Genomic DNA, 18,752 nt, shown 5'->3' with positions numbered 1-18,752 from the left:
ATTCTGCACTGTCTCGTTTCCTTCTCTATGAACGGTATACTTTGTCTGTATCGGGCGCAAGAAACAATACTTTTCACTGTCTGTTAATGCATATGCCAATAATAAATTAAATCAAATCAAATCATGGCTGATCATTCAGTTCAGTGTTTCTTTTCCCACATTATCCCCATTTCCTTTGTGTGATTGGTATTTAGAAATCTGTCCATCTCTGCTTTAAACAAACTCAATCGCTGAACTTCCACAGCCCCCTGAGATAGAGAAGTCCAAAGATTCACAACCCTCTGAGTGAAACCATTTCTTCTCTTCTCAGTCCTAATTAGCATCCCCCTAATTTTGAAGCTATGTTCTCTGGTTCGACACTCCCCAGCTGGAGAAACTTCTTACTTGCACCTACTCTGTCTATACCTTTAAGTATTTTGCAAGTTTCAACTGGCCTGTATTCTCTTGAGTTCCGTCTCACTGAAGTGAGAAAGGGATTCATGCTGAAATGAACAGCTGAGCTGACTCTGAATTGCCAGCTCTGTGTTAATTTCACTGTATTTTATTGCAGTGATATGAGTGATCTGCTAGTTGTTCAACTTGTATAGTTAAAACCTAAAAATGAACCTACATATTGCAGCATTAAAATAAAAGCTAAGTATTGTGGATCCTGAAATCTGAAATAAAAACATAAAGGCCATAATTTTTTGGCTGTGTTACACTCGGCACAGAACGTGTTAGAGCGGAGCTAGAGAATCACAGGTGAGTGGTTTAGCGCCTTTAGTGATGTGAAATATCATTGGTATCCTCCCGCTCAACCACCTTGGATATAATCTAGTTCCTGCCCTTACTGGGTGGGAAGCATATTAGCATATTTAAATGAGCATTTAGATATGCTGGAGATGATCTTACCGGCTCACTACGCTAATCGATCAGTACAGTGAGGTAGGGAGATCGCTAGCAAGGTTGAAAATCGGAATGCTTTCTTTCCAGCCCTGTTTTGCTGGCGAGATTGGCATCATGCCCTTTCTGGGCATGAAGAGATCAATGATCTCTGCCTTGATGCCTTAGTCCCGCTCAGATTCACCTTGTCTCCTCAAATCTTTTCTCTTGGTCAAACTGGCCAGAATCACTGACAGTCCGACCCGCCATCGTTGTGGGTCGGATCTCAAACAATGACGAGACAGAGATAGAGAATCTGGTGAACTGGTGTGGCAACCTTCTTCCAGTGGGAAAAAGATACAAAAGTCTGAGGTCACTTACGAACCGACTCAAGAACAGCTTCTTCCCTGCTGCTGTCAGATTTTTGAATGGATTTACCTTGCATTTAGTTTATCTTTCTCTACCCCCTAGCTATGACTGTAATACTACATTCTGCACTCTCTTGTTTCCTTCTTTATGAACAGTATGCTTTATCTGTATACTGTGCAAGAAACAATAATTTTCATCGTATGTTAGTACACGTGACAATAATAAATCAAATCAAATCAAACCAGTCTCCACCTGTGGAGACCAGGCAACATGGTCATGCTAGTGGGTTGGAGGCCTGTGAAGTCCTGAGGCTGTCAGGGGCATGGCTGGGCAGTGCCCATCTGGACCCTGACAGTGTTCACCAAGAAGTGCCTAATTGGGCACCATAAGTGAGCCAGGGCAGTAACAACAGGGTGGGGCCTGAGTGGGGTGGAGCCTGAATGGGGTTGCAACTATGATGGAGTGGAGTATGCACAATGATGGGGAGGCTTCTGCAGGGGGCAGCTCTGCAAGGAGGGAGCCATGCAAAGTGGAGGGCTATGCAAGGGTGGTTGGTCAGTGGGGGCGGGCATAGGATGACCGCCAGGGAACTCATCAGGAGGGTCCTGATGCTCTAATGCTGGTGACCTGTGTTGGTATGGGGAGAACATGTTGCCAATGACGGGGTGGAGGAGATAGTTGTTGATTTCCATGGAGGTGTGGAAGGAGGGTCCTCAATTTCAATTTGAGATTGGGGAACCCTTTAAAAGCAGTGCCCTGTCTCTGTGCACAGGCGTGTTAAGGCCCTGCCTCTCTCAGAACCAGTACAAAACTCACCACTCTCCTAAAAAATGACACTTGGTGGGATTTTATGACCTCGCTCAGGCAAGGCTGGTAAAATATTGCCCTATGCCAATGGAGAATTCCATTCTGTGAGCCTCGCCAGCCCTGTTTCCGGGACGGTTGAGGCGGTAAAATTCCGGCCTATGTATGGGAAAGTTGTGAACTGATTGGTGCAAATCACAGTTGTTTTCTCGAATTCCGCTCCTTGTTTTTCATGTTTTTTCTGTCAGACAGAGCTGTTCGTTATTCTGCCATTCATACTCACTCTGGACAAACTCTTCATTTCTTTACCACAACCATTAAAAGTTTAAAAAGGTTTATTTATTTATTAGTCACAAGTAAGGCACTGCAATGAAGTTACTGTGAAATTCCCCTCATCGTCATACTCCGCCACCTGTTCAGGTCAATGCAACTAACCAGCACATCTTTCAGAATGTGGGAGGAAACCAGAGCACCTGAGGGAAACCCATGCAGAAATGGGGAGAATGTGCAAACTCCACACAGACAGTAACCCAAGCCAGGAATTGAACCCGGGTCCCTGGCACTGTGAAGCAGCAGTGCTAACCACTGTGCCATCATACCACCCATCATCCCTCTCTTTGCCTGCTGTTGCAAGACATCTTGGTCACTTAATCTCTCCTGCCCTCCAACCTATTCCAGACCTTTCCAATCATTCTTTTTCCTCCCTTAGCTTTCAATGCCATAAAACACATCAACTTCCGCCTTCCACCAGTTCTGACAAAGTCATATTTGACTCGAAACGTTAACTCTCTTTCCCTTCCACCAGATGCTGCCAGATCTTCTGAACATTTCCAGCATTTCCTCCTTTTATTCCTTCTGCAGTGTTATTCTGTTGCCTTTTGAAGATACAGTGGATATTATAAGGGTACAAGATCATACCTGTAACTGAGACAGTACATAAGACAATTTAAATTTAATTTCTCAAGCATTCTAGAGATCTTACCCAGATAACAGGGCAAGTGTAAGCACTCCTGAGGGAGTGACAATTGCTCATAATTGTCATTTGAAATGTAAGCCTCAAAAAAATTCAAATAAATGTGAAGAAAATCAGCAGCAGAACACTCAAGTATTACCATCCTCAGCTGCTTGATATTTCAGAAAATTCTTCAAGAAGAAAAGTGGTTTTGAGAGATGCTGGGCTCCAGGTGCTGCACATTCACAGCTGTTTGAGAGTCACGGTTGACAGCCTTTATTTCTGGCTGCTGGAGCTGCCCCAGTTTCTGGGGAATGTACATAAAGACCATCAATCAACAAAATGTGTCCCGCACAGGTCATCTAATTGCTCAGCTGAGTTACCTATGGCCAGAATAATGGGATTTTACAAAGATTATGATGCAATTTTGCAGTGCTTTCTGCTTCTGTTGCTGCATCGACTTTGGTTAAGTCAACATCATTAGGGCAGCACGGTGGCACAGTGGTTAGCATTGTTGCCTCACAGCGCCAGGGACCCCGGTTCAATTCCGGTCTCGGTCACTGTCTGTGTGGAGTTTGCACATTCTCCCCGTGTCTGGGTGTTCCAGTTTCCTCCCACAGTCCAAAGGTGTGTGGGTTAGGTTGAATGGCCATGCTAAATTGACCCTAGTGTCAGAGCAATTAGCAGGGTAAATGTGTGGGATTACAGGGATAAGGCCTGGGTGGAATTGTTGTTGGTACAAACTCGATGGGCCAAATGGACTCCTTCTGTACTGTAGGGATTCTGTGATCACAACCTAATATCCAACATTTGTATGGATCGCATCAGCTAAAGCTAATGTGGAAATGGTCAGTCATCCTGATAGTGAAAATGTTTGATTGGAACTAATCTAAAGATGCCTCCAGAAGATTTTAAATGATGGAACAGTAACATAAGCAGCTTGTTCCGCTGTGGGGTGGTCCTTGGGATGAAAGATTTTTGATTCGTACAGTGGGATTTTCCAGCATTGTTGCGGGCGGGGTGAGAAAGTTTGGAGAGCAGCCAGAAGTCAGTTGAGTTTCCATCCCACCTAAACAATGCTTGCCCCTGGTGAGACCAGCAAATCCCAACCACGGTCTTGGAAACAAATGGCCTTTGGAATTTGTGTGGATGGTTACCTCATTTTTAGTCATTGTGGAGGGCACGAGGTACTTGTTTCTGTCAATTCTCACTGCTCCATTCCATATTTTATGGAACATGGCCAGTCTCTTCTTCTTTCTTCTTTGCGATAGTGATTCCCATTCCAAGTCTTGGTTTATTTCCCATACTGATTCATGCAGAATTATGCAACTTTTTGGTGGATTTCTTCAATCTTATTTGCATCTTTTGATGTATGAGGATTATATAGACAACATTCATACTTCAGGATTAAATGAATATATGTTTGCTAATCTATATCCCTGATATTTTTGTTGTGGTACCAAAGATTCCTCTGCTAAAATCCAAGAACAATAATTGCTTTGGATGTTATCTGCTGCTTGTGGAGTCCCAGTTGAAGATTGTTTTAAATATGAACCCCTAGTATGTTTACATAGGAGAATTTGGGGAAAGTACTTAAAGCTGTTTGTTGATGGAACTTTTTTTTGGATATGCACATGACATAGGTTGTGCACAGTAAAAAGTCTCACAACATCAGGTTAAAGTCCAACAGGTTTATTTGGTAGCACGAGCTTTTGGAGTGCTGTCCCTTCATCAGGTGAGTGGAGAGTTGGAGATCCTCTCCACTTTGAGCTGGCAGTTTGCAGCGTTGGTGGTAGCCATGATGGTGGAGATGCCGGCGTTGGACTGGGATAGTAGACACAGTAAGAAGTCTCACAACACCAGGTTAAAGTCCAACATGTTTATTTGGTAGCACGAGCTACTGAATCCGCTCTGAAAGCTTGTGCCACCGAATAAACCTGTTGGACTTTAACCTGATATTGTGAGACTTCTTACTGTGCCCACCCCAGTCTAATGCTGGCATATCCACATCACGACATAGGTTATGTCACTGGGCATAATAATCCAGAATTCCACCATGACAGTTTTTATGAATTCCACCATGAATTTAAATTCAGTTCTTAAAAATGGTGACAATTTGGAAGACTATACAACCACAGAACCATAGAATTTTTAAATAGAGAAAGAGATCATTTGGCCCATCAAGTCTATACTGACTCTCCTAAACAGCATCCCACCCAGGTCCACCCCTCTGCCCTATCCCCATAACTCCATGCATTGACCATGGCTAATTCATCTAGCTTGCACATCTTCATGGGAGGAAACTGGAGCACCCAGAGGAAATCTACACAGACACTGAGAGAACATGCAAACTATACCCAAGGTCAGAATGGAACCCAGGTCCCTGGTGCTGTGAGGCAGCATTGCTAACCACTTTTAAGTCAGGAAATGTTACCTATGATCCCCTGCAGTCACACTGACCTCCACCCCAAAGTCACACTGAGCCCCTGCAGTCACACTGAGCCTCCTCTGCAGTCACACTGAGCCCCTGCAGTCACATTGAACCACCTGACTGCCCCCTTGACACCTCAACTATACCCCAGCTCATCAACTGCCCCAACTCCCCTGACTGAACCAATACAACCATACCCCAATATCTCTGACCATACCTGACCAGTCCCCATTGCCCTACTATCCCTCAGACTCAATCTGTGTAGCCCCTGACTTGATTACCCATTCTGATCAAACTCACCTACCCTCCTCCACTCCCCACTTGACCTGACTGTCTCTCCTGACTTGAGCCTACTACCATCTCACCCACCTGCCACTTCATCCACTGGCTACCCACCTTCACCCTACTCATCCCCCATCTCACTTACCTATCATCCCACATAACTGCCACTCTAGCCACTTTACCCAAGTACTTGACACACCTCCCACAATACTACCCTACCCAGCATGAACAGAACAGCATTGAGACATGGAAAGGTTGAGGCAGAGTGGCAATCTGACAATGATTTCTGCTCTATGGCAAATCCAAGCCAATATTGCACTGCCTTTCAAGTCAGGGCTGTGGGTAGTGGCAGCACAATATGCTAAATGAAGAAGCTAATCATATCCATGTCAGTTATGCTGAATGCAACAGGTATTTACATGTGCCAATAAGCCAATCCGCTTCACGCATGATTAAAGTTTGACAGTTTGTTTTCCGATGTAATTTTAGTGGTCAAACTTAGAAAGTTGCTATTAAGCATTGTTCTTTCCATAAGAATGGAATCTAGCAGCTGCCAATCAGCCAGTTAAGTGTTACTCCAATGAAATCCACTTGGGAAGGAACACCACTTGGTCTGTGACTGAATGCCTCATAAAAATAACTTCCCTTGAGGTTCATATCAGAGAATTCACTGATCGATTGATTACTGTGTGCACAGTCTGAAATGGTTACATATTTAATATAAATATTTTTTCCACTGATGCCCTGAGAACTTTGATAAAACTCTACGAATAATATTTATATGCTGATGTCAGGTGGATTTTCCTGTGTCTATGAGACTGGTTGTATTCTTATGGGTAGAAGAGGAAAAATAAATCACAATTGTTTGCTAAGAATACATTTTTAAAATTGGTATGCAGCTTTACATAGGACACAGGATTTATCTTTCAAATATACTGTAACAAACATAGAATTCTTTAGTTTTTACACCACTGCAGGACATATGAATTGTGTTTTACTTTTCATTGGTAACCCAGGGTGGTGTTTTCCTACTCCTTTCTTTTTCATAATACTATACTTTCCTGATGCATCAGCCTTTGGGCTGAGCTTAAATCCTTTAATATTTCTTTCAAGTATACTTATTGAAGTCCCTTTAATCATCAGCTGTTACTTAGTGCTGCGAATTTCCAAAATCCCAATTATTTTCCATAGGTTTCCCATAAATTATTTGATAATTATTTTGACATTTTGCCACTCCCGCACAGTATTATTTTATTAATCCAAACTTCTTGATGTCCAAATAATAAGCCATATTACAAGTTAATATTCCCAATGATACTCCCTAGTATGCAAATGGTTCAGTTTGTGGAATGTACCATTCAAAATCTTGAAATAATGGCTGAGTGCAAAAAGGCTGTTTTCATTTTCATAAAATGCTCTGGGATTTGTTCCGTGGCAAATATTTATCTTGGGATTGAAATGATATTAATAGACCATTGCAGTTTATCTTGTCAGTGTGCCTTTTTATAAATAGCCTGCAAGTTCATGGAAGTGATTGTGTTTGAGAAGGGACTGGAAAGTTGGCAGTTCATTAACTATTTTCCTGACCTGGTGTATTGCAGGTATATTTCTCATAAGGCATTTGCGAAAGCTTCTTGAAGCATGTAAAACCACTGCACATTGGTTGATAATGGGAACCTTTTAATTTGCCTGGTATTTTGCACAGCACATTCTAAGCACCACCCTTTTGTAATGTCAAATCACTTCTCGGCCTTTTGGCTAAGATCAAGTGTAGTATCGACATGCTGTTCTTGGTTGAAGTCATTAGGTTATATTTTAGCTTCATTTGAAACAACTTTAAAAGCAGCATCGCAGCCTTTTGGCTAAGATGCAAATGAGATCAAGCCTCAGAGGAGGAGCTATGGCTACTCCAATCAGCTTGGATCATGTAGATCAAGCCCAAGATAGGAGGTGAGAGCCCTGTCTTGTCAGCTTAGATCAGGAATGTCTCAACTTGTTGATTGAATTGGAATAAAAACAAAAACAGAATGACAAGACTGTTGCCTGCCAGATGTTGTTCTCTGAAAGTGTCACTACTTCTTTAACCTTTTTCTAACAGAAATGGGGGTGCTCATCAATTCTTCCCTTTCTTTGATATTAATAGAAGATGATTAAAATCAAAGAAGAAATGCCAGGGACATAGCTGGCAGCACATGAGGACTGGCCACATTAATGTCCTCTGCTACTAACAGTACAAGAGGTACAGATAAAGTCATCTAGTTCCAGCAGACCATAGACTGCTCTCCCCTTTGAGCAGGAGAACTGACCAGAGGGAATTTTAACCTGAGCATCACCATACCTCAGGTGAGGAGCAAGGTCGAGAAGATGAACCTTCATGAATAACCTCAATGAATATGGGAATTGAACCCATGCTGTTGGCATCACTGTGCATCACAAACCAGCCATCCAGCCAACTGAGCTAACCAACCCCTCAGCAGCAATTTAGCAAAGATGAAGAAAAACTACCTTCCATTCTCTGGGGCATCAGTCAAATAGATACAGAGCTGTGTCATCGGCTTCAAAGAGTCCTGAGGATGATGTGCTCCTGAGGGCTCTTTCATTGTACTCTTTAGGGTTAGGGCTCGAATCTCATCGACCCCATTCTCTAATTAATGGTCATGGGAACATTGGGGCAAATTTTACCATCCCATCTGCAACAGGAACCGGAGTGAATGCGGGTGGACTATAGAAAAGCCCTTTGATCTCGGGCGGGATGTTCTGGTTTCGGGGTGAACAAGGCCGGAAAATCCTGCCCCTTGTTAACCTTCACCCCAGGAGGACAGGGCTTGTGAAGCACTCGCTGAGGCAACATTGGCAATGAAGATGAGCACGCACCAAATTTATATGCCATCGTCCCCTTCCAGGGGAGCATGTATGAAAGATCAACCGATTTGCTGTCCATAGAAATGTTAAATGGATTATTTCAGCTGATTCCCTGCAGTATGATGAAGCTGCCAAACTTTATTGAACTACTGGATACCTCATGATATAGACAGAGGATCATTGGAACTCATATGGGTATCAAGGTACAATGACACATCAGACATGAACCATGCCATTTAACCAATGTGGAACCAATCAATAGGGAGTTACATTGTATCTTGCAGACTAATGCCTAGTTCCAGGGAAAAGGTCAAACTTTTTAACCTTCAGACAGCTATCTGGTTTCAGAAAAGAATAAAAGAATTGCAGATTTCTCCTCGGAATGCCAGGAATGCTCCTCTTTAGCCTTGATTAATGAAACCCTTTTGCCAGCAGAACAGTTACAATAAAGGCCATGCAGACAATTGAATCATAATAAACCACCCTTGGAAACTTGAAGCAACATTTCTAATATTTTGTCAAATTGGGGAAATACCATAATCAACAGCTAGGATTTCCAAAATGCCCCTCATTTGCTACATGCTGCACACCTTGCAGTATGAAGAGACCTAACCACAGAAGAGTAGAAGATGTGATGTTTGTGTACCTTTAGAGACTTTTTTAAAATCATGGTCAAAACCTTGGATGATGTCATTGCTGGAAGGGGGAAAAACAGCCGTGGGCAGTTCAGGTGAGTGAAGTTTTTCAGCCTTCAGTTTCGTTTTGAGCTGTAGTGTTAGAGCACTCTTACAAGCAAGCGGGAAAATAAGTCTCTTTCTCTCTGTTTTGCTTTGAAAATTTTACCATTTAACTGAAAGAAAGGCTTGTTGCTATGCTGGAGTAAAGAATCTGCTTTGTTGTTTTGGGGAACTGATCTGACTACAAACTACTCCGAGTTTTCAGGATCATTTGAAATCAGCATTCAACCCAGGGAACTGGATTCCAGTATCATGTGAGCTTTAGCCTGTGCAATCATAAATCTGTTTAAAGGGTTTTATTTATTAGATATTGGTTTTGATTGGAGCATCTGATATATATTGATTAAGGGTTACACATTATTGTGTTGTTTTGTTTTCACTTGTAATTGATACAAGCTATTGGTAATTTTTATTCTATATATGCAAACCATATTCTTAAGTAAGCTTTGTTTGATAAAAGCTCCCTAGTGGGTCTTTTGAATCAACCTGAAGTGGAACATACCATGCTTATCCTAACCAAATTCAAGATGCAAGTGGGCTTCATAAACCACTTCCGAGTTTCCAGCTGAATCGTAACAAAGACCAATATACAATTGAGGCCATAGTAGGATACAGACACTGACCAACAGGATGTGCAGTAGACAGCAAGAATGGTGCACCTAGGGGTGCTATTCTGTAAGATGTGGAGTACTTGAAGGAAGTTACTGTCCACATGACATTAGCTTCACAGATCTTCTGCAACACTGTCAACTATACCTACACAACCAATATGACCATCTTCAAAACCATGAAAGATTTTGACAGAGTAGAATCACAGGGTGGAATCTTGTCCAGAAACTGCAGGACTATTTTCAGGCCAGTTGCCTTTACTGAGGCTCTTTCCTAGGGCCACAGCATCAACGCCCCATCTCTGGGCTTACAGGATGATGAGTTCATTCTGTCAAAGGGAGGATTTCTGATCACTGGGGTGATTTTTTGAGGCTGCAGTAACCACAGAAACAGAGAGGAGACCCAGGAAGGGTTGTTCCTTGGATCACCCACTCTTGTCTGCAGTCTTGCTATGGGATCTGACCGGCTGCAATGACATGAGTTCTACTAATTTGAGAGGAAGAGGCCAATTTCTTCAACCAAGCAGCCATGAGCAGAAGTGGCTGAAGAAGTCAGTAGTAGAATTGTGGTCCTTCCAACTTGATTAAATACACTAAATGGATTAAACACCTTGGGAGAGTGGGAAAGGTAAGTTGCAGAATACGATCAGGTGCTTAGCCCCACACTCGCTGACTGTCCCTGCATTCTACACATCTTACAGCTGCATTCATTCCCCTCCCTGCTACTTGTAGATCTGTGTCGGGGATCTCACATCGTGAAAGGTGATTTGCAGTGCCTGTCCCATCTGCCCTGTGGAGGAGCATGTAGCTCAGGAGAAGGTGGCTGGCACCTCTACTGCTGGTGTTGTTGGTAGAGGTGTTGAACATAAGAACATAAGAAATAGGAGCAGGAGTAGGCCATCTAGCCCCTCAAGCCTGCCCCGCCATTCAATAAGATCATGGCTGATCTGAAGTGGCTCAGTTCCACTTTCCCGCTTTCTCCCCATAACCCTTAATCCCCTTGCCTACCAAAAACCTATCTACCCGCGTCTTAACTATATTTAGTGAGGTAGCCTCCACCACTTCAACGGGCAGAGAATGCCAGAGATTCACCACCCTTTGAGTGAAGAAGTTCCTCCTCAACTCCATTCTAAACTGCACCCCCCTTATCTTGAGGCTGTGTCCTCTAGTCCTGCTGTCCTTTCTGAGCAGGAAGAGCCTCTCCACCTCTACCCTATCCATCCCCTTCATCATCTTATACGTCTCAATAAGATCCCCCCTCATCCTTCTAAACTCCAACGAGTACAAGCCCAGTCTATTCAGCCTCTCTTCATAGTTCAACCCCCTCAACTCTGGTATCAGCCTAGTGAACCTCCTCTGCACTCCCTCCAAGGCCAAAATATCCTTGCGCAAGTGCGGCGACCAAAACTGCACACAGTACTCCAGCTGCGGACTCACCAGTGCCCTGTACAGTTGCAGCAAGACCTCCCTACTTTTATGTTAACGCGCAAATAAGTGCGGCGTGCAGGAATGGGACAGCCGTAGTTATGGGGGATTTCAATCTGCATATTGATTGGTCGTCCCATGTTGGACGCGGTGGGCTCGAGGAGGAGTTCTTGGAATGCTGCCGGGATAGTTTCCTGGAACAGTGCGTGTTGGAGCCGACGAGGGAGAGAGCTATCTTGGATCTCGTGCTATGTAATGAGGCGGGTAGAATTAGGGACCTTGCAGTGAAGGATTCTCTTGGGGAGAGTGATCATTGTATGGTGGAGTTTCTGTTGCAGATGGAGGAGGAGAAAGTGGGTTCCCGGACACGCGTACTTTGTTTGAATAGAGGGGAGTACGGTAGGGTGAGAGAAGAATTGGCGAATGTGGACTGGGGGAGCGCGTTGGAGGGAGGGTCTGCTGAGGAGCAGTGGAGGATCTTTAAGGAGATCTTTCTTGGTTAAGGGTTATGGGGAGAGGATGGGAAGGTGGAACTGAGCCACAACAGATCAGCCATGATCTTATTGAATGGTGGGGCAGGCTCGAAGGGCTAGATGGCCTACTCCTGCTCCTATTTCTTATGTTCTTATGTTCTTATGTTCAATCCCCCTCGCTATGAAGGCCAGCACCCCATTTGCCTTCCTGATCACCTGCTACACCTGTAGGCTGGGTTTTTGTGACTCATGCACAAGGACCCCCAGGTCCCTCTGCACCGTAGCATGCTGCAGTTTTTCGCCCTTTAAATAGTAGTCCCTCCTACTATTATTCCTGCCAAAGTGGATAACCTCACACTTGCCAACACTGTATTCCAATGTTCCTCACACTTGCCAACATTGTATCATTGCTTATGCTCTTGCCTCTCAGCAGAGGGGTGAAAGGTAGAGCTGTATAAGCATTCCATGCTGTAATGTAGACTGGCACAAGGAAGTACAGTTGAAGGTGAGTGAAGCACCAGATAGGTGAAATGCCTTCCAAATGATGGCAACACATGTCAAGCAGTGAAAACACTGTCTAAGAGAAGAAATGCTTTGAAAAGCAGCTTCATACATGACTACGGTTGATTGACCAAAGCCTTATCTTATTGAAACATATAAGATGATTAGAGGTTTAGATAGGGTGGATAGTGATAGCCTTTTTCCTCTGATGGAAAAATCTAGCACGAGGGGGCATGGCTTTAGACTAAGGGGGGGTAGTTATAGGACAGATGTCAGGGGTAGGTTCTTTACCCAGAGGGTGGTGAGGGATTGGAATGCCCTGCCTGCTGCAGTTGTAAATGCGCCTAGTTTGGGGGCGTTTAAGAGGTCTGTGGACAGGTTTATGGACGAAAAGGGATTGGTTTAGGTTAGTGGGTCATTGTTGTTGTTGTATTTTTTTAACTGGTCGGCACAACATCGTGGGCCAAAGGGCCTGTTCTGCGCTGTAATGTTCTATGTTCTATGTTCCCATCTTGTCAGTTTCACTGAAGAGGTTCTTTCCACAGTGCACTTGCCTCATGCTATAAAGGAAATCATGGTTGAAAAAGCTCTTTGTTGCCTTTTAAATCACATTAATTTCTTCCCTCCAAGTTCTAGGAGGATTTCCCATGGGACTCACAATCCACCCCAAGGAAAGCCAGAAGAGTCTGAGATAATGTTAGGATCCAGACCTAGATAATTTTCTGGGGTTTTCTCAAAGCACATGCACATGGGAGGAGATGGCCTAGTGGTATTATCGCTGGACTATTAATCCAGAAACTCAGCTAATGCCCTGCTGACAACGGTTTCTAAATCCTCCATGGCAAATAGTGGAATTTGAATTCAATAAAAATTATCTGTAATTAAGAATCTACCGATGACCATGAAACCATTGTCGATTGTCAGATAAACCCATCTGGTACACTGATGTCTTTTAGGGAAGGAAATCTGCCATCCTTAACTGGTCTGGCCTACATGTGACTCTAGAGCCACAGCAATGTGATTGACTCTCAACTGCCTCCAAGGGTAACTAGGGATGGGCAATAGATGCTGGTCAACCAGCGACACCCATGTCCCACGAGCGAATAAAATAAAGCACTCTGTTTCTAGTAGATTGCCAAAATTCTGCCTAGGGAGAATGGGAAAGGGCAAAATTAAAATGCAGGTCGTGAGCTGGCAATTGCCATGAGTCATTTGTGATTCAGATCCTGCAGCTCCATATGCTGGTTCCTGAGTTAAGCTTACAACTGGTGATTGAGCAGGTTGCTGTGCCTAACTGTTCTTGGTTGCTGTTTGGCACAGCTACTGTTTATGGGATTAAATAGGCCTACCATGGGATTGAAATGCCTGCCATAGACAGCCATGCTCAGAAAGCTGTCTCCTTTCACATGCAGATTCTTTGAGCTGTGAATCTATCCATGTTGCAGTGAGAGAAGGAACATGGCCCTCTGCCCAGTAGATTCCTGTTCCTCTACCACATGCTGTTCCTCACATGTTCACCATAATCCATCCAGCCTCTTTTCTTCAAGATAGCTATGTTATGGTGCAGGAGACCAATCAACTCTGTGAGCTCCAGTAACAAAGGCTTTATTCAAGCATATGCTGAAGAGGTCATCCTGGTTGCTTGCCCAAGGACGTCTTTCTGATATGAAGTTCGTGTCACAATTTTATAGTCTTTGGTTCTCACATAACAAAACACTGCTTGTTACAACTCCCAATCACTGATATTGCCCTAATGCATACATCACCTAATTTAATGAAGGGTGTCATTGATGTTCCCTGTTATCTCACTGGGGGGCTGAGAATGCTCTGATCTAACACCCTCAGTCTGTGCTCTTATCATCCTCACACTTATTTACCCATCCTGTGATGGTCATTAAATTTTATGACTTGTGATTCTTAGTTGGATTCCCATGGCTCTGGCTAAATATCTTTCCTGCTCAGAAATAACTCTCGTAACTACTTGTATCTATTCTAAAACTGCATCCTGTACCACTGTGAAGGAGTAAGCATAGTGCAGCTAAATTGTGTTGGAAGTATTGCCAAATGAAGACCCCTTCAGTTCCAGAGTAATGGTATTTTCCCATTTAAGCTGCAGTGCTGTGATAAAGTGTCACCATGTATGGTAAACAGAGGATTGTAATAAACAGAACAGGAGAAACAGAGTAAAATGTTATTAAAAGTGACCTTAAAGAGAGCCTTTATGATATGTATATTTGGGAAGGTATCTGATATCTTGCTATTGAGTACCCTTAACTTGGCATCTTTCTTTGAATAAGACATTTTCGTAGATGCTTACATTTTGGTTTTGTTGACAGGAGTCACCAGGTTACACAGAATTTATAGCATTGAATCAGGCCATTTGACTCAGCTGGTCCATTCCAGTCTACAGAAACCTCCTCCCACTCTGTTAGGTATTTGCTGCTAGCTTGTTGCACTGATCTGTTCTGTGGAGTGTACCCTCCAGATCCAAAGAAGATCCAAACAACTTCAATTCCCTAGAAAGATGTGGAAACTCAGCCATTGAGTATGTTCAAGGCAGAGATCATCAAAGGATATGGGTAGTGCAGGAAAATAGAAAAATCAGCCACAATCTGGTTGGATGGCAGAGTAGGCTTGTGGGGCCAAATAACTAACACTTTCTTTGATTTCCTATGTTTCTGGTCCTGTCCAGCATGAATTCCAGTATTACAATTAGTAAATCCGAGTATATATGATTTGATTTGATTTGATTTATTATTATCACATGTATTGGTATACATGTGACAATAATTGGTATTGTTTCTTGCTTGCTTTACAGAGAAAGTTACCATTTATAGAGAAGGAAAGCAGAGAGTGCAGAATGTAGTGTCACAGTCATAACTAGGGTGTAAAGAAAGATCAACTTAATGCAAGGTAGGTCAATTAAAAAGTCTGATGGCAGCAGGGAAGAAGCTGTTCTTGAGTTGGTTGGTACATGCCCTTAGACTTCTGTATCTTTTTCCTGACCAAAGAAGATGTAAAAGATATGTCCAGGATGTGTAGGGTCCTTAATTATGCTGGTTGCTTTTCTGAGGCAGCAGGAAATGTAGACCATGTCAATGGGTGAGAGGTGGTTTAAGTGATGGACTGAGTGATTCACGACCATTGCAGTTTCTTGAGATCTTGGACAGAGCAGGAGCCATATCAGGTTGTACTACAACCAGAAAGAATGTGGGTAGACAGTCTTATGATGAAGGAATTTAGTATTTCTGGAAAGTTAGAATGCATGTGGCCTCGAGAAGAGGTGGCAGGGGGATGGTGTGAGATCAACACAAGGCATGGAGACAGAAACATTAAAGGGTTTGGGGGCAGAAGAAAAATACTGACATGAGCAATGATGAGTTCTAGAGGGATGAGATTGCTGGGCCTCTGACGCGAATCTTTGTCTCTTCTTTGGACACAGGTGAGGTCCCAGAGGACTGGAGGATAGTGAATGTGGTACCATCGTTTAAAAAGGGTAGGAGGGATAACCCGGGTAACTATAGGCCAGAGAGCTTAACGTCAGTGGTAGGTAAGTTGATGGAGAGGATTCTTAGGGATAGGATGTATGCGCACTTAGAGCGTTGCGATCTGATTAAGGATACGCAGCATGGCTTTGTCAAGGGGAAGTCTTGCCTTACGAATCTGGTAGAATTCTTTGAGGAGGTGACAAAAACGGTTGATGAAGGACGAGCCGTTGATGTTGTCTATATGGATTTCAGTAAGGCGTTTGACAAAGTCCCTCATGGTAGGTTGGTACAGAAGATTAAAGCTCATGGGATATGTGGTCAGGTATCTAGATGGGTTGAGAACTGGCTTGCTAAGAGGAGACAGAGAGTAGTAGTGGAGGGGTCCTTTTCTAGCTGGAGGTCTGTCACTAGTGGTGTGCCGCAGGGCTCAGTACTGGGACCTCTTCTCTTTGTAGTGTATATAAATGATTTGGAAGAGGGGGTAGGTGGTGTGATCAGCAAATTTGCTGATGACACCAAGATGGCTGGATTGGCGGGCAGTGAGGAGCAGTGTCTGGCAATACAATGGGATATTGATAGACTGGTTGATTGGGCAGATAGGTGGCAAATGGAGTTTAACCCGGATAAATGTGAGGTGATGCATTTTGGCCGGAATAATGTAGGGGGGAGTTATACGGTAAAGGGTAAGCCCGTAAGGAGTATAGAATCGCAGCGAGACCTGGGGGTGCAAGTGCACAAGTCTTTGAAGGTGGCAGTGCAAGTGGAGAGTGTGGTGAAGAAAGCTTATGGTATGTTAGCCTTTATAGGAAGGGGTATAGAATATAAGAGCTGGAGTCTAATGTTGCAGTTATACAGAACGTTGGTTAGGCCGCATTTGGAGTACTGCGTCCAGTTCTGGTCGCCTTACTACCGGAAGGACATGGAGACTCTGGAGAGAGTGCAGAGGAGGTTTACCAGGATATTGCCTGGTATGGAAGGACTGGGGTATGAGAAAAGATTGAAGAAATTGGGGCTCTTTTCCCTTGAAAGACGCCGACTGAGGGGGGATCTAATAGAGGTATATAAGATTATGAAGGATATAGATACAGTAAACAGAGGTAAGCTATTTCCTATGATAGAGACACGTAGGACAAGGGGCCATGGACTTAAGGTGAGGGGGGAGAGGTACAACACAGATATTAGAGGGAGGTTTTTCACACAGATGGTCGTGGGGGTATGGAATGCTCTGCCAAGTAAGGTGGTGGAGGCAAACACGCTAGAGTCATTTAAGAGTAACTTAGACAGGCACATGACTGGGTTGGAGATGGGTGGATATAGGAGATTGTTTTAAATAAGGGTCATTCGCATTGGGGCGTCCCTCGTAATGTAAATGGGTATGATACAATAATAATGTTTTTTCTCTTTTCATTCACAGGTTTTAAGTCAGTCCACCTCGTGTCCAACGAGGGGCATACACACGATGGGTCGTACTGGGGCTGCTCTTGGTTGTTCGAGATTGGCTTACTGCTTCATGTCGTTAGTGTGTGCCTAAACTGAACAAGATACTGGGCAAGATGACAGCTCAGTGACTATCACTGATTGCTGTGCAGACACATGGATTTGGGCTGGTGTCTGTGGGAGTTTGCGCATTCTCCCCGTGTTTGCGTGGGTTTTCTCCGGGTGCTCCGGTTTCCTCCCACACCCCAAAGATGTGCTGTTAGGCTGATTGGCAGTAATAAATTGTCCCTAAATCAGTTTCCCTCAATCTGGATGGCCATAAAACATTAGACAGGAGTCGTGGGTAGAGAGGTGGACTGGTGGTGTTGAGATGGTGGCGCAGGCTCGTTGGGCCGAAGGGCCTGTTTCCCGGGCTGATTTTGTTCTTTGTTCTTTGTTACAGGTAGACGCTAGTGATAGGAGGAAGGGGAAGAAGGAAACTGTAAGGACAAGAGGAATTGCTGGGTGATCGAGAAAGGTTGGAAGCTGGACACTAGACAAGGGTGAGCAGCACCATTTTCAATCTCCCCTTACAATGACACAGTTTGAAAAACAAGGCCAAAAAGAATTCAGTCAGGGAGGAGTCTAACTGCGTGTGGGAAGAACTCATCACAGCAATTCTTGGCCAATTGATGGCACACCTAGAACTGTCCTGTTCAAACCATGGAGAGCATGGCGCAGTGGAGTGCTGAACCCAAGGGTCTAATACATAATGAATGAGCTAGGTTTATTTTCTAATGGTGTGCATTCAGGCAAAAATCAATTAAGTTTAGCTGTTACAGTGCATATGGTCTTAATTGGCATTGGATCCTTACAGAGGCATGTCAGAATTCATGTAGGGTCAAAACATCAATGGCCACATCTGCTGTGCAGAGGCAGCACGAACACTGCAATATTCTCAGTGCACTGTCATGGCATTTAAGGCATCATGCTTGCAGTCACGACATAAGTGCAAGGGTTGAGCATTCACAATTATTGTTAAGGTCTCTGGAGGACAAATAACACAAGGCTGGCTGTGGCTCCTGGTTGAATCCTTTGACCTTAAATCCTTGTTATGAATGCACAGTCACATCTGAGGTGAAAGCTGTAATCTTCCAGGATATTGTCATCCATCAAAGGGTGACATTGATATATAATGTACAGACTGAGGGGAAGTCAAGGGTTAAAGAATGGATTCCTGCTTTGCATATAGAGGGAGACCATTGCATAGGAATTATTATGTATTCTTCAATTGTAGGTACAAAGCAGAGTGGCGAACTTAGAAAACACTTCTGTTAGAACATGGAAGAGAAGGGCCACTTTCCAAATGGCATCGCTCAGGTAAGACCATCACCTTGAGAAACAAGAGCCAGCAACCCCAGGAAGACCAATATGCCAATGAGGGACAGGGCGGGGGGGTGGGAGGGTTGCTAATCCTCAAAAATGTCTGCTGCAACCAATTGTCTATAGAAGACTTGGTTCATACACAGAGATGAGCAAAAAC

At 43.8% G+C, this 18,752-nt stretch overlaps 1 pseudogene; it reads left to right on the top strand.

Annotated features, from left to right (window-relative positions):
* The first annotated feature begins 7,437 nt into the window (after positions 1–7,437).
* LOC145362285 (U2 spliceosomal RNA) lies at positions 7,438–7,578 on the top strand (annotated as a pseudogene).
* Positions 7,579–18,752: the final 11,174 nt, after the last annotated feature.

The sequence above is a fragment of the Carcharhinus amblyrhynchos genome, chromosome 2, assembly GCF_965287045.1.
Source record: "Carcharhinus amblyrhynchos chromosome 2, sCarAmb.v2.hapA, whole genome shotgun sequence".
In the NCBI taxonomy this organism is placed as follows: Eukaryota; Metazoa; Chordata; class Chondrichthyes; order Carcharhiniformes; family Carcharhinidae; genus Carcharhinus; species Carcharhinus amblyrhynchos.
This window is presented reverse-complemented; position numbering and strand designations above follow the sequence as displayed.